Source organism: Lutra lutra, chromosome 7 (genome assembly GCF_902655055.1).
Source record: "Lutra lutra chromosome 7, mLutLut1.2, whole genome shotgun sequence".
NCBI classification, from domain to species: Eukaryota; Metazoa; Chordata; class Mammalia; order Carnivora; family Mustelidae; genus Lutra; species Lutra lutra.
Genome location: NC_062284.1, coordinates 74980717 through 74993727, shown reverse-complemented (window position 1 = coordinate 74993727; position 13011 = coordinate 74980717). Strand labels below are relative to the sequence as shown.

General features: G+C 42.3%; 1 non-coding gene across 1 annotated transcript; it reads right to left on the bottom strand.

The window, feature by feature from the left end:
* Positions 1–7630: 7630 nt before the first annotated feature.
* LOC125105768 (U6 spliceosomal RNA) lies at positions 7631–7732 on the bottom strand. The gene has a single exon (XR_007129034.1). It is a non-coding gene; the product is annotated as a U6 spliceosomal RNA (small nuclear RNA).
* Between the last annotated feature and the right edge of the window lie 5279 nt (positions 7733–13011).

Genomic DNA, 13011 nt, shown 5'->3' with positions numbered 1-13011 from the left:
TTCCCTGTTTCTCCTCATTATATTCAGGTTTTCTTTAAAAATCCTTGAGGATCTGTGATAGCTAAGTCCTTGTCTGCTTACTGAATCACCTTTATTATCTCTGGGTCTGTTTCTATTGACTGATTCTTCTACTGGTTAGGCAGTACATTTCCTCCCTTCTTTGGATAGCTAATAAGTTTGTTTGTTTGTTTGTTTGTTTGTTTGTTTGTTTTTTAAAAGATTTTATTTACTTATTTGCGAGAAAAGAGAGAGCATCAGCAGGATGAGGGGTAGAGGGAGAAGAAGCAAACTCCTCGCTGAGCAGGGAGCCTGACGCAGGACTCGATCCCAGGATTCCAGGATCAGGACCTGAGCCAAAGGCAGACACTTAACCAGCTGGGCCACCCAGGCACTCCTGGATAGCAAATAAGTTCTCACTGGCTGCTGAACACTGGGAAGATTTATGTCATCGAGCATGGGATTGCTTGCAGTCCTTTAAAGAGTGTTTGCCTTTTTCTGGCAGACAGTTAAATGAAACTGTCTTAATTCACAGATGACACTATCACTACAGAAAATACTATAGAAGCTATGAAAAAACTACTAGAACTACTAAATAAGTCTAACAAAGTTATAGGACACAAATTCTACATAAAAAATAAATTACTCCAGCTAATATTAGATGCAGCTTATTTTGTGTAATGGCTATGACCAAAACTTGGACAGAAATGACATCATTTAGATAATCTTTGTGTTGTTTGGTTGAATGTATAGTACACAAAACACACAGTAAATACCACAAGCTAAGAGGATGCTGTCTTTCAACATGAAGTGCTGAAAATCTAGTCCCCCTTTTCCCCTAGAGCCAAGAGGATAATTTGAAATGAGTTTGTATTTTTTTTTGTTTGGGGGATCATCTGTTCAGTCAAATCTCTATTCCTGTGTTTCCATTCTTACCTCCTGACAGGGATGGACCCTTGCGGTCCTTGGTTATCCATAATCCCTTCTTTGGTGTAACTGATCAAATCTGGGTGACCATCTGCAGTGAGCTCCTGCATCCTGATGATTTGGAATTGGGGCACAAACACCATTACTACTCTTTGTTGGGGACTTTTAAAGCTAGGGTTGGGGGCCAGACTTAGCCTGAGTTCAATTGAAATGGAGAAAGCAGGTAGCAAAGAAAGGGATGAAAGGAGCATTTGCCCAGAGGCACGCAGATGTGAGAGCTGAGGTGGCTCAAAGGAACAAAGATGACAGCCACTGGCCAGCTAGCTGGTCCTGCTCTGGATCCTTTGAGAGCCCTGGCTATACTTCCAACCCATGGGTTCTGTAACTCTCCCTTTATCTTCCCAACAATCCTCCTGTTGTTGTTCTTGTTGTTTTTAATTTGTTTGTTTAAATTAGTTGATTGGGGTTTTTTCCCCACAAATATTCTCTAAGATATGATAGTTCAACCTTCTGGCTAATGTGATTTTCAAGTAATTTCTGTTACCTCCCAATGACTAATCAATCTGAGAATTCAGGCTTAAACACAGGATAAATGCCAGAGAAAATCCTACTCAAGAGAATTTAGCTGATGTCTATGCAAATAAAAACCTATGGTATGTTTGTGTCTTACTCCACTATCCCCAACCCCCACCAGAATTCGTGTGTTAAAACCCTCACTTTCAGTAGGATGGTATTAGGAGGTAGGGCCTTAGGGAGGTACTGGGTTTAAAAGAGGTCATGAATATGGAGTCCCCATGATGGGACCAGTGTCCTTATAAGAAGAGAAAGAGAAAGGTCTCCTCATTTGAAGACACATCTGCAAACCAAGAAGAAACTCAGCAAGAAACTGACCATGTGGGCACCCTCACCTTAGATTTCCAGCCTCTAGAACTGTGCAAAATAGATGTTTGTTGTTTAAGCCAGCCAGTCAATGGTCCTTTGTTATAGCAACTGGAGCTGACTACAATGCAGGATGTCACGTCTGTATCACTTGAGAGGAGAACACAGACCCAACTCAGGTGGGTCTGGAGGGACCGCAGACCAAGTTGTAAGCACAGACCTGTCCCAAGGGGCTAGGATTTATTGGGAAAATTCTAAACTCTTGTGAGCTTTATACTTTTCCACCTTACAAATGGTGAGGCTCAAAATCAAATAATACTATCTTACAGTGTTATTTGATTTCTCATGCTTACAATCAGTAATCTATTAGCTTTCTGCAAGAAAATACTTCCTTATTATTTTTAAATGGAAAACCTAGCAGTCTATCTGAAACCAAAATGCCCATTCGTTTTCCTTAAGCAGAACTAAAACACCCATATCGTAACAAACTCTCACATTAGAATGGAAAATGCTTAAAACATCACCCCCCATCACCAAACAATTAATAATGTTGCTGACAAGTTGTGGTTTTATATGGCTGATAGCCTGGCCTCTCGATGACAACAAGGCTACTCCAAAATATCTATACACAGAATTCTGGTGTTCTATCAATTACATTCGGAATGTTACCTCCAGACTTCTCCTTCATGACATTTTATTAAGCATGATGTACTGATTTAGTGGGGGTGTAATATAAATGTTTAAAATGTAAGCCTCTGAAAATGTTTTAAGAAATGTGTGTGTTTTGTGAAGTTTGGGTTATTTGAGCCAGGAGGGAAATTTCTCCTTGGAGATCGGTAACGGGGCAGACAGGGTGGGATTTTGTATAGGATTGTGAAATTACTGTTAAATGAAAGAGCTCACCGATGTTCTCTTTACCTTGTATCTAAAGATCAGCTCAGGCATATGAAAGAAGGAAAGGCAGGCAATGCAAACACAAGCCAAGAATATTAATGGAAGAATAAGAGCAATAGTCTCCAATATCTGATTAGTGATTTTCAATTTACAAAGCACTTCCAGGCACATTATCTCCTGATTGCCATAAAATTTAAGTGAGTCAGAAAGGATGATTTTCTAATCTTTATTTATGAGGAAGCCAAGCTTTAGCCAGGCTAAGGGACTAGCCCAAAGTCACACACCTGGCATCCACAGCTGGAATGGAATGTTTGGACCCCCAGACTCTTGATACTATTCTGAAGTCATACTCGGAAGGTGACCCCTCTCTCCCTGACTCTGGGCCAGGCTAGAAACTGCACCCTTATCCATCTCTAGTTGATGGCCTTTTTCTGGCACGTGGTATCCTGCTGAACATGGTCTGTAGTCTCAAGTTCATAAAGAGATATCTGACCATAACTTTCCTGAGATAACAAAATTTCCTTGTCAACCCACAGGCCTGGGCCAATCCCAACGGCAAGAACCTTCAATCTGTCTTCACCTTCCTCTCTGAAGTGTTCCCTGTGGCCTGGCAAAACAAAACCAATTTCTCACTCCCACAACATGCCTAACACATGTCTGCAGAGGACCCTGATCCCTGGCGTCACTCAGGGCCTCAGGCTAACAGAAGCAACACCTCAATATTGCTCCTATGATGACTAAAGCAGTGGGAATTGGCTTGGAGGTGACCCACATCACTTCTGCTCACCCTTCTTTGGCCAAAACCAATCATACATCAGTGCGTCTGATGAGAGAGGGGGAACACTGGGGGTCAGCACTACAACCACACAGTCCAGTCCTCATCTGATGCTGAGTCTCCCAGTAATAGCCCCACAGGATTCAATCCAGCCTTTACCTAACTTCCCCCATAACCAGAAGCACCCTATCTCATAAACAGCTGATTTAATTTGAAGAGAGTTCTGTTTGTTAAAAACAAAAATCCTTGGGGCACCTGGGTGGCTCAGTGGGTTAAGCCTCTGCCTTCAGCTCAGGTCATGATCTCAGGGTCCTCGGTCCGAGTCCCTCATTGGTCTCTCTGCTCAGCAGGGAGCCTCCTTCCCACCCCCTCTCTGCCTGCCTCTCTGCCTGCTTGTCATCTCTGTCAAATAAATAAATAAAATCTTTAAAAACAAAACAAAATTCTTAAATATAACCAAAAATTGGTCTCCCTGTAACTTTGGTTCCTCAGTATTTATTCTTTCCTCGGAGTCTAAGGATAAATCATTACATATTTAAATTAACCATGCCAGATCCCTATCCTCCAAGAAATCTTGGCTGTAAGATGGGTGACCAAGATCACGGCATCTTATGGCACTGGATATGGCATAGATGATCCCCTAATGTCACTGAAGGGGAAACCAGGGTCTCAAAATCAAGGGAGTTGGATCAAAGGGAGGCTGCAGAGAAGACAATTGATTATGTTGTTAGCACACCAAGGGAGGAGCTAGCTTAGAAGATAAGACTAATACAACACCAGGCAGAAAGAGGAAACGATCCATATTAGGATGACCTGATGATCCATATAGGTGACCCGATGGGCAAACTGCATGATGCATTCAGGGAAATATAGAAATGAATGAACACAGGATGTCCTCTGGGGGCGGTCTTGAGGTGAGGTAAGCATCCAATCATGGAGGACCCTGGGGCTAACTGACAGTCTGGAATCCTAGAAGCTATTGAAAGTTTAAGCATAACATTGACCTTCGCTAATTCTCACTTTAGCAACGTTATCCTGGCAGCCGGGGGCAGAATGGAGCATAGAGACCCCTGCTGAGTCAGGGAGCTATTGCTGTGATCCCAGGTGGGCCAATGGGGCCAGAGGTAAGGCTGTGATTCCACAAAGAAGGAGGCAGACTAGAGAAAAGAAGATGAGATGAGATAAGCAGCAGCTGGAGGTTAATTCCAAAAGGCGAAGCAGGATATGACAGAGGTATAGGGTGCTTCTCACGCTCCTGGCTTGAGTGACCACAAGGTATAATCCCCTGAAATAGAGACATTCCTAGCGATGGGTGGGGAAACGTTTTTGTGAAGTTCACCCTGGGGCAGGTTGAGTTTAAGTTGCGTGTGTGATGTAGTGATGATGCGTTGGGCACTGTGCTGTCTCTATAAAAAGAGGGGGCTAGCCAGACATCATAGACTAGGGAGGCAGCAGTCCATATTATTATATCTGTATAGTCTGTATAGTTATTATTATTATTATTATATCTGTATAGTTATATATATAACTATATATCATATAGTTACTGAAGCCATGCGTGTGGCTGCCATGCAAACCATCATTTTTCTACATATGAAGGAAAGTGAAAATACATTAACTCACCAATTTGACCTTTCCTTCTCCAGGGGCCAAATGATCCACATTGGTCCATGGTGTCTTTTTCTTAGAATTAAGGAATCTAAACAATGGCTCACAATCAGTGCCTTGCTTGGGAAGCATGGAAGCAGACCAAAGAGAAACGGAGACTCATGAGAAAGATTTCATCCAACCAGACAGAGGTCTGAGGAGTCGTCCCTGCTCCACAATGGAGAACACCTCTAGGGTAATTCAAATGTTCATTTCAGATCCAGATTTTTTTCTCTCCTGTACCTATGCTGAACAAACTCACCCACACACACACACATATGCCTTTTGTCTCATAGGATTACTATATTCATTCTTTTTAAGCAAGGCTCTTTTTTGTTTTTTTTTTTTTTTTTTCAATCTGGTCACATACATTGATAAGTTTACAGCTTTAGGCCAGCAATTGTTAATATATATTCCACAGACCAAACCCAGGTTAACATTTTTCAAGCTCAAGTGCCTGGAAACTACCCATCATACATTCCCAGACTATTCCTTATAGGTTGGGATCCAATCTGATTCACTGCATCTTAGCTTTCCTAATTTCATTCTCAAAGTAAAACTTAATGTCAAGATTGCAGGCTACCTTGCTGTCATTCTGCAGTGTAATGAAACATACATTGGGTATTTGTCCCTGGTTCTTGATACAGAACTCCTAAACCCTTCGAATTTCCTGAGTGATACATGAGTGTCTTTTGTTATTTACAACGACTCCCTTTTCATCACACCTGAGTTCATACTAATGCAGTGACTCAGGGTTGGGGCCCGCAGATAGTTTCAGGATGGGGACTGGTCACCAGAAAGCCCAAACAGAGTGATCAGAGCACGGGAACTTTTAGTTCCAGCCCCAACCCACCCCAATCTCTGGGGAGTGATAGGAAGATGGAGACTGGGTTATAACAACTCTTAAACAGAGATTCAGAGAGCTTCAGGGTTGGCAAACACATTAATGTGCTGGGAGGTAGGTGTGCCCAGAGAGGGCTTAGAAGCTCAGCACCCTTCCACCCCCCACATTTTGCCCTTCTATTTGGCTGTTCTCCAGCTATATCCTCCATAATAAACTGGCAAACAACAAGTAAGGTATGTTCCTGAGTTCTATGAGTTAATATAGCAAATTAGCAAAACTGGGGAGCAGTTATGACAACCCTAAATTTGTAGTTAGCCAGACAGAAGGGTGGGTAATCTGGACACCCCACTTAGAGCTGATGTCTGAAGTGGGGCAGTCTTGGGCTGAGCCCTAGACCTCAAGGTCTGTGCTAATTCTGGATAGTGGTGAAATTGGATTGAACTGTTGGACACCCAGCTGGTGTCAGAGAGCTGGAGAATTGGCATGGGAAAACCCCACACATTTGGTATCAGGAGCGGCGTCAGCAAAACTACCATGAACACCCCTCTGTGTGACAGAAGAAAAGCCACAAAATCTTTACTGAGCTCAACAAATACCTCACCATAAAAAGCAAACCTTTATCACCAGCTGCCGATCATTAAGGAATCATCAGCAACTACTTTAGAAGATGCACTCAGTTGGAGCTAAGAATGGCTGGTCACATCCCCATGGATACAGTGAATGAAACCACTAGATGCATAGAGCCCTTGCCTTGTCCTGTGGTGATGCAACAGCGGCTGTTCCAGAGCCTCAGGGAGCCCTTAGGCTGCCCTGAACCCACTTCTGAGCTGGTTTCTTACCTCTTGGCCCAGTTACATTAGATTCAGATGCTGTGCTTGAATTATAGTTTGGCCTTGGATCCCAGCCGTGCCTGAGGTCACTGACTTCTGGCTTTCTCTTGACTGCAAACCCTGCAGCCCCATGATCATTCCAGACTCACCTCCATACCAGACTAAGTTTGTGAATCCCCAAGAAACTGGGCATTTTCTCTTCTAGTAGAGGAATATGGACAGAATTTATTTTACAAGCTGCTGACAAACAACTTACTCATGATGATAAAGGAGGGGAAAAAACTTCATGCATTATTAAAAATCTTGAGATGTTGAGCCTTCAGGAAAAAGAAAATTAGAAAGAAGACTGGATAGTAGTTTTCAAATATTTGGACAATGGAGAGGCAGAACTTGCATCTATGATGAATTGTTGGACAATTCAAAGGAGCAGATTTCTGTTTAATACTGTGTGACCAGAAATTCTTCCCTGGGAGTTACAGCACCCTCCCCCAGCCCATCATTGGAAGTATTCACATGTGAGGAAGATTGCTATGGTTAGGGATGCCATAGAAGGAGTTACAGACTACCTCCAAGGGGCTCGCCTACTCTCGTTCTTATGTTGACTCAGAACTCTAGGGTTACTATTCCAGTCACAGAGCACTTATTTTAAAAAGTCACATTTTTTTGGACACTGGCTGAAAAAGAACTTTTTATTACTGTTAGGTGCAGAAACTTCAACAGTGCTCACTCAACCCAGTTTGGTGACCAGTTCTTTAGCCTTTGCTTTTTCCAACTTGGCAATGCAAGTCACTGACTTTGGACCCAGAACATTGCCTCCCCAGGGGCGGCAGATCTCACAAAAATATGGAATGCTTCACAAATTTGCATATCATCCTTGCACAGGGGCCACGCTAATCTCTGTATCATTCCAATTTTAGTATCTGTGTTGCCAAAGCAAGCCCAAAAGTTGCACTTTTTAAAAGTTCAAATAAATATATCAGTTTGGAAGTCAAGTACCCAGCTGGAGTAAACAAATTCGAACACTGTAGGAACATCTAAAATGTGAAGAAATGATGAGTATGAGAATTCTTATAATTAATCAGGTTAAGTGCCCTGAAAAAACTCAGTGTGAATATGTAGAATAGTAATCAGTAGAATGTGGAGTTATAAAAAGCAGTGAGACGAGATGACCCATTCTAGTGCCTCGAGAAAGAGATAATCAGTCACGTAAAGGAAATGGAACAATGGAGTCCAGACTACCCTGACCACACTGTTCTCTGCAGTAGTCTCCTTCAGGATGGGAGAGCAGGTGGAACCTTCCTTCTACGTTGTGGGCAGGAAGTAGTGGGAGATGTATGAGCCCCAACCAAAAAGAAACTCCCTTTCCTACTTATTAGTGCCTGAAATAATTCCTTCAGTGTCACCCTTAGAGGAAGAATAAGGAGAGAAGGAGGAGGAACATAGACCAGAAATGCCAAGACAACTTCACCGTTTTAACATGTTCAGACCTCTGCTCCCTTTGATGACAATGACAATTCAGGAGGTCAGAGGTGGGCTTATCCATTGAGCTCTGCCCTAGATGGACAGACACTGGGGGTGGTCTGTATCTTAACAATTGTGGGCAAATGTAGACCATAGTAAAAACAGAACTGCCTCCAAAATACTGTTCTTTCCTCCTTGCGTGTTACGTCTCCTATGCCTGAAAAGTTCTCCCATGAAATGGACCTGCCATCCCCAGGTGGTCAGTCTCCCATCTGCAGAGGTCCTCCTCCTCTGTCCTGGTCCTGGCCTTCCTCTCCTTTGTTAGCTTGTGCCCTTGAAGCAAGAACGGCTCCAGGGACTAATTTAATTCCAGCGCCCTCTGCTGGCCCTGTGAAAGGGCAAGACCCCTTAAACTAGATCAGTAGTTGCCAACTTTCTCACTACCAGGAAGACATTTTGTTTTTTTATTATTTTATTAACCTCAGGGATGCCCCACCACTACACACACACACACACACACACACACACACACACACACACACACAAATTTTGAAGCTGATCTTTCAGGAAAACTCCACCTGCTTAATAATTATTAATTTGTTTACCAAGTTTCATGTATCAAAGTCATGGGAAACTGCCAATCAAAACCTGTAGTCAATATGCAATCACTAAGTATACGACACAAATGTTATTTATTTCTAATCACACATAAGCATTCACCTTTTACCTAGCCTGTAACCCTTATTGAGGCTGAGTGTGCAGGCTTGTTAACATATCTCTGTGAGGCTTGTTAACATACTGCAAATAACTTGAGACCTGGTTCCTACCTGGAGATCCAAGGGCCCCAGGCTTGGAACCACCGAGTTAGAATACCTCAGCATCTAAACAATAGGCATATTTCTGAGAAATTCTTAATTTACTAGTGAGCACTTCTGGATGACGGCTGAATGTTTTCTGCCACTTGGATATAATTCTTCAAATTACTTCAGTCTGTTAACTGGTCATATAGTGAGCTAAAAGGTTAATAGAGCACCCAGAGTTGTACATATCCAAGCTGAGCTTTCGGGTACCAGTTAGTGTTAGCAATGAGTAGCTGGACAGGAGTAGCAATGATGGAGATCCATACATCTGGGAGATGGGAGGGGTGTGTGACTAGGGACATCTGAAATCCAGTTCTCAGCTGTCTTCTTGTCTCAGTATCCCAGCAATCTCAACCCCATCAAACTATGATGAGTAGAAGTCCATGAGTAGAGAAAGCTGGTATATTCACAGGAGAAAAGAGAGGAAGATAGAGAAACATGTGGACTCCACACGGTGTGTGGAATGCAGCCTGAGTGGAGAAAGGTAGGAGAGTAGAGAAGTCCAGAAGAGAATAGCCAAGGGGTACTTTGAGGGCAGGGCTGGATTTTGTCCATTGTTTTAACCCTCATAACTGACACAATGCCTGGCCAACAAGATGGTCTCAAATATATATTGAATTTGTGTAGGTTTTACACTTAACAATTCTAGAAATGTTTTTAGCTAGGTGGAAAGCCCCACCAGTGACTAAGGTAATTACCCAAGGGTAGCTGTTTCCGTGGTAGAACTGAGCTTGCTGTTTTGTTGCAAAATTTTGTACAGAAAAGATTGCATCTTTAAAAAAACATGAGTGTATCTCAGAATGATTTTCAGTGTTTGATTTTTTCTTTTAAAGTAAAAGGTATTTTATTGTAATATAACACACAAATAGAAAAGTATACAACATGAACACAACTTTATAACCAGCACTTAGATCAAGAAATGGACCATCTTTGTATCTTAGACGCCCTGGTGCTGTCTCCTTCCTGTCAGCATCTGACCCCCACTCCTCCTATCTGGCCCCCATTCCTTGTCCTGACTTCTAACACCATAAATTAGTTTTGCCTATTTTTGATGGTAGCTATCCTCTCATGTGCGGATTCTTTGGCTCAACATTATTTTTGTGAAGTTAATTCACCTTCTTAGCAGCAGTCTGTTCATTCTCATTGCTGTATTTTATTTATAAATATGCTACCATTTTTAATTGACTACTTATGACGGGTTACTTCTGGGTTTTTACTACTCTGAAGAGAGCGGACACGAGGTCTTACATGAGTTTCCTCAGTGCACGCACACGCGTTTCGCTTGGGCGCACATGCGTGGTAGACCTGCTGGGTCACGAGGTGTGTGTATGACTAGCTTTTGCAGGTACTTCCAAAGAGTTTCACAAAGTGTGCCGATTTTGTGTTAGTTCTTGTACAAAGCTAGATGCCAGGGATGTTCAGAGGGGAGAAAGGATGAGGAGCAGGGAGATTATCCCTAGGCCTATTATTTGAAACCTAAAGGGACTTGGTGGGAAGGAAGAAGACAAAATAATCCTTGAAAGGACAGTTCCCATCAGTCATCAGCTCATCATCGGAGTGACTGGAAGCCTGCTTCCCCAGAATAATAATACAAAAGGTAGAGGAAAAGAAGAAAAGGAAAAAGATCAAGTTCAGAATGGACGCTCACCCTGAATGCCAAGGCACTGCTAATGATTTTTACCTTCATAAAAATGACACTGTAGTGCCCCAAAGCCCTGACTCTGATAGGGCAGATTGGACCCAAAATGCAGCAAAATTTGCTCTAGATTATACATTTGTGTTTATCACAAAATTTCCTGAACTTGCTTGGGGCTTTTTAAGTACATAAGGTTATTAATCAGGACAGTTCCTCTTTATTAATTTAGGGATAAGACCTCTTACCTTTGCTTATATTCAAAGGAATAAATATAAGACCTTACTGTTGAGTTTTTCCAGAAGATTTTTGTAGAAAGTTTTATTTGCAAGTAAGTAAGCCAAAGTAGAAATGCAAGATGCTATCAGACAGGAGGATCCAATTTTCCACTTAAATGTGTTTGTCCCTCTTTCAGCTGGATTTGGGGCTTTCCTCTGAAAGTCTCAGGAAGCTCAATTGAGTGACTCAGAACCAACCCAGTCTGTGAGACTTGGCTAGCAAAAGGCAAAGCATCGCAAAGAGGAATGTAGTGTTCTATTTACAAAAGGAATTTGATTGCTAATTATGAATTCCTATAAGCTCTTTGAATTTCATATTTCTCTTTTTGCAATTCAGAAATGAATCCTATGGTAGTTCTGGTCTCTTGCCAGCTGAGGTTCTCTCTGACACCTTGTGATGACAGACAGTTCCCACCTGAGTGCTGACCCCTCCATATCTACCTTCTCTCAAATTGATTTTCAGCTCCAGGACGATTTGCTCCGCAGCAGATGTTGTCATAGAGCAGATAGGGACTGCCTGTCCTCGCAAAGAGCAGTCAGGTTTACACTTGCATTCATTTCCTTGGGGCTATTTTGTGAATTAAACTTGGCACAGCCCTGCCTGTTTCCTTTTGATCTGACTGCTGGACAAGGAGTTCAGTTCATTTACTGCCTCTCCAGCAACCATGTCCAAGAGTATTATCCAGTAGGAGGTCTAAGGAAGCTGCCACTATCAGTGGCCAACAGGCACACTTGAAAATTCATGAACAATTTGTAAAAAGGCAGGAGTACTCTCCCCAGCGCTTTAACTGCCCTGCCACTGAGATGCTGGCTGAGCCCATACAAAGAGGGGAAATTCAGGCCAAAATTTCAGTAGTGGCTGCAAGGCACCATGAAGATCTAGAAGCTTCTGATTAGCCTCCAAATAATACCCAAGGGCACAAAGAACTGGCATTACTAAAACTTAGCTGGTCTAACTGATACCTAAATCAATTTGTTTGCATCCTCTTAGTTATGAACATTCACCTTATGGACTGTCATATGCATTAATGGGCATTTGCAAAGCACCTTCTACCCTGCCCCTTGGAAACTTCTAGAGTTGTCCCCCTAATCAAGAAGTGACACGGTTCTAAGTAAACACCATCTAGGGGCAATTTAAGAAATTATGTATCTAGAGGTAACTGGGTGGCTCAGTTGGTTAGGCCTCTGCCTTCAGCTTGGGTCATGGACCTGGGGTTCTGGGACCAAGTCCTGTGTCGGGCTCCCTGCTCAGCAGGGAGTCTGATTCTCCCTATCCCTCTGCCCCTCCCCCTGCTTGTGTGTGCTTTAATTATCTGTTTGTGAAAATAACCACCTCACTGAATGCTCTTCGTTTTCAATAATTTCTCTGTTATATTATGATTTGTGGTTCAAAATTGTATCATCTAAAAATTAAAAAAAAAAGAAAAAAAATGACTTTCAAGATTTTTAAGTTCTCAACAACTGAGAATAAAGGAAGTTTTGGAAATCTATCAGTGTAACGTGTTTATAAATTAACAATAGACTGTAAAAAGTTTCTTTTTTTTTGGACTGTAAAAAATTTCTGATCTGGATTTCTTCTAGGTGTCAACCTTGATGAATCTTGCCATGACTTTTGGCCTCCTTACTTAGCTTCATCCATCTTGAAGGTGGGCCTCAGTGCTGGGCCAGCTCACACAGAATCCTGTAGGCAGTCCTGCTAGATGACTTCTGTTTCTAGGTTGTCCATGCTAATGACTATAATGCCTGACTCTGACCCAGTCTCATGTTAGGGGAAAAGTTAGGGGACCAATCCACTGGAAAAAGATTCAATGATACACAAAAGCCTGCACTTAACTACCCTTGTATTTTACCTTCTTCCCTAGGGCTGTGTCCTCGTCTGAACTCCAACAATTAATCTCAGGAAGTGGCACGGTTTGGCTGAAATAATGAGAATAAAGAATTTATTGACATGTAGAGAATTTAATCTTAGAGACCCAAAGGCTATAA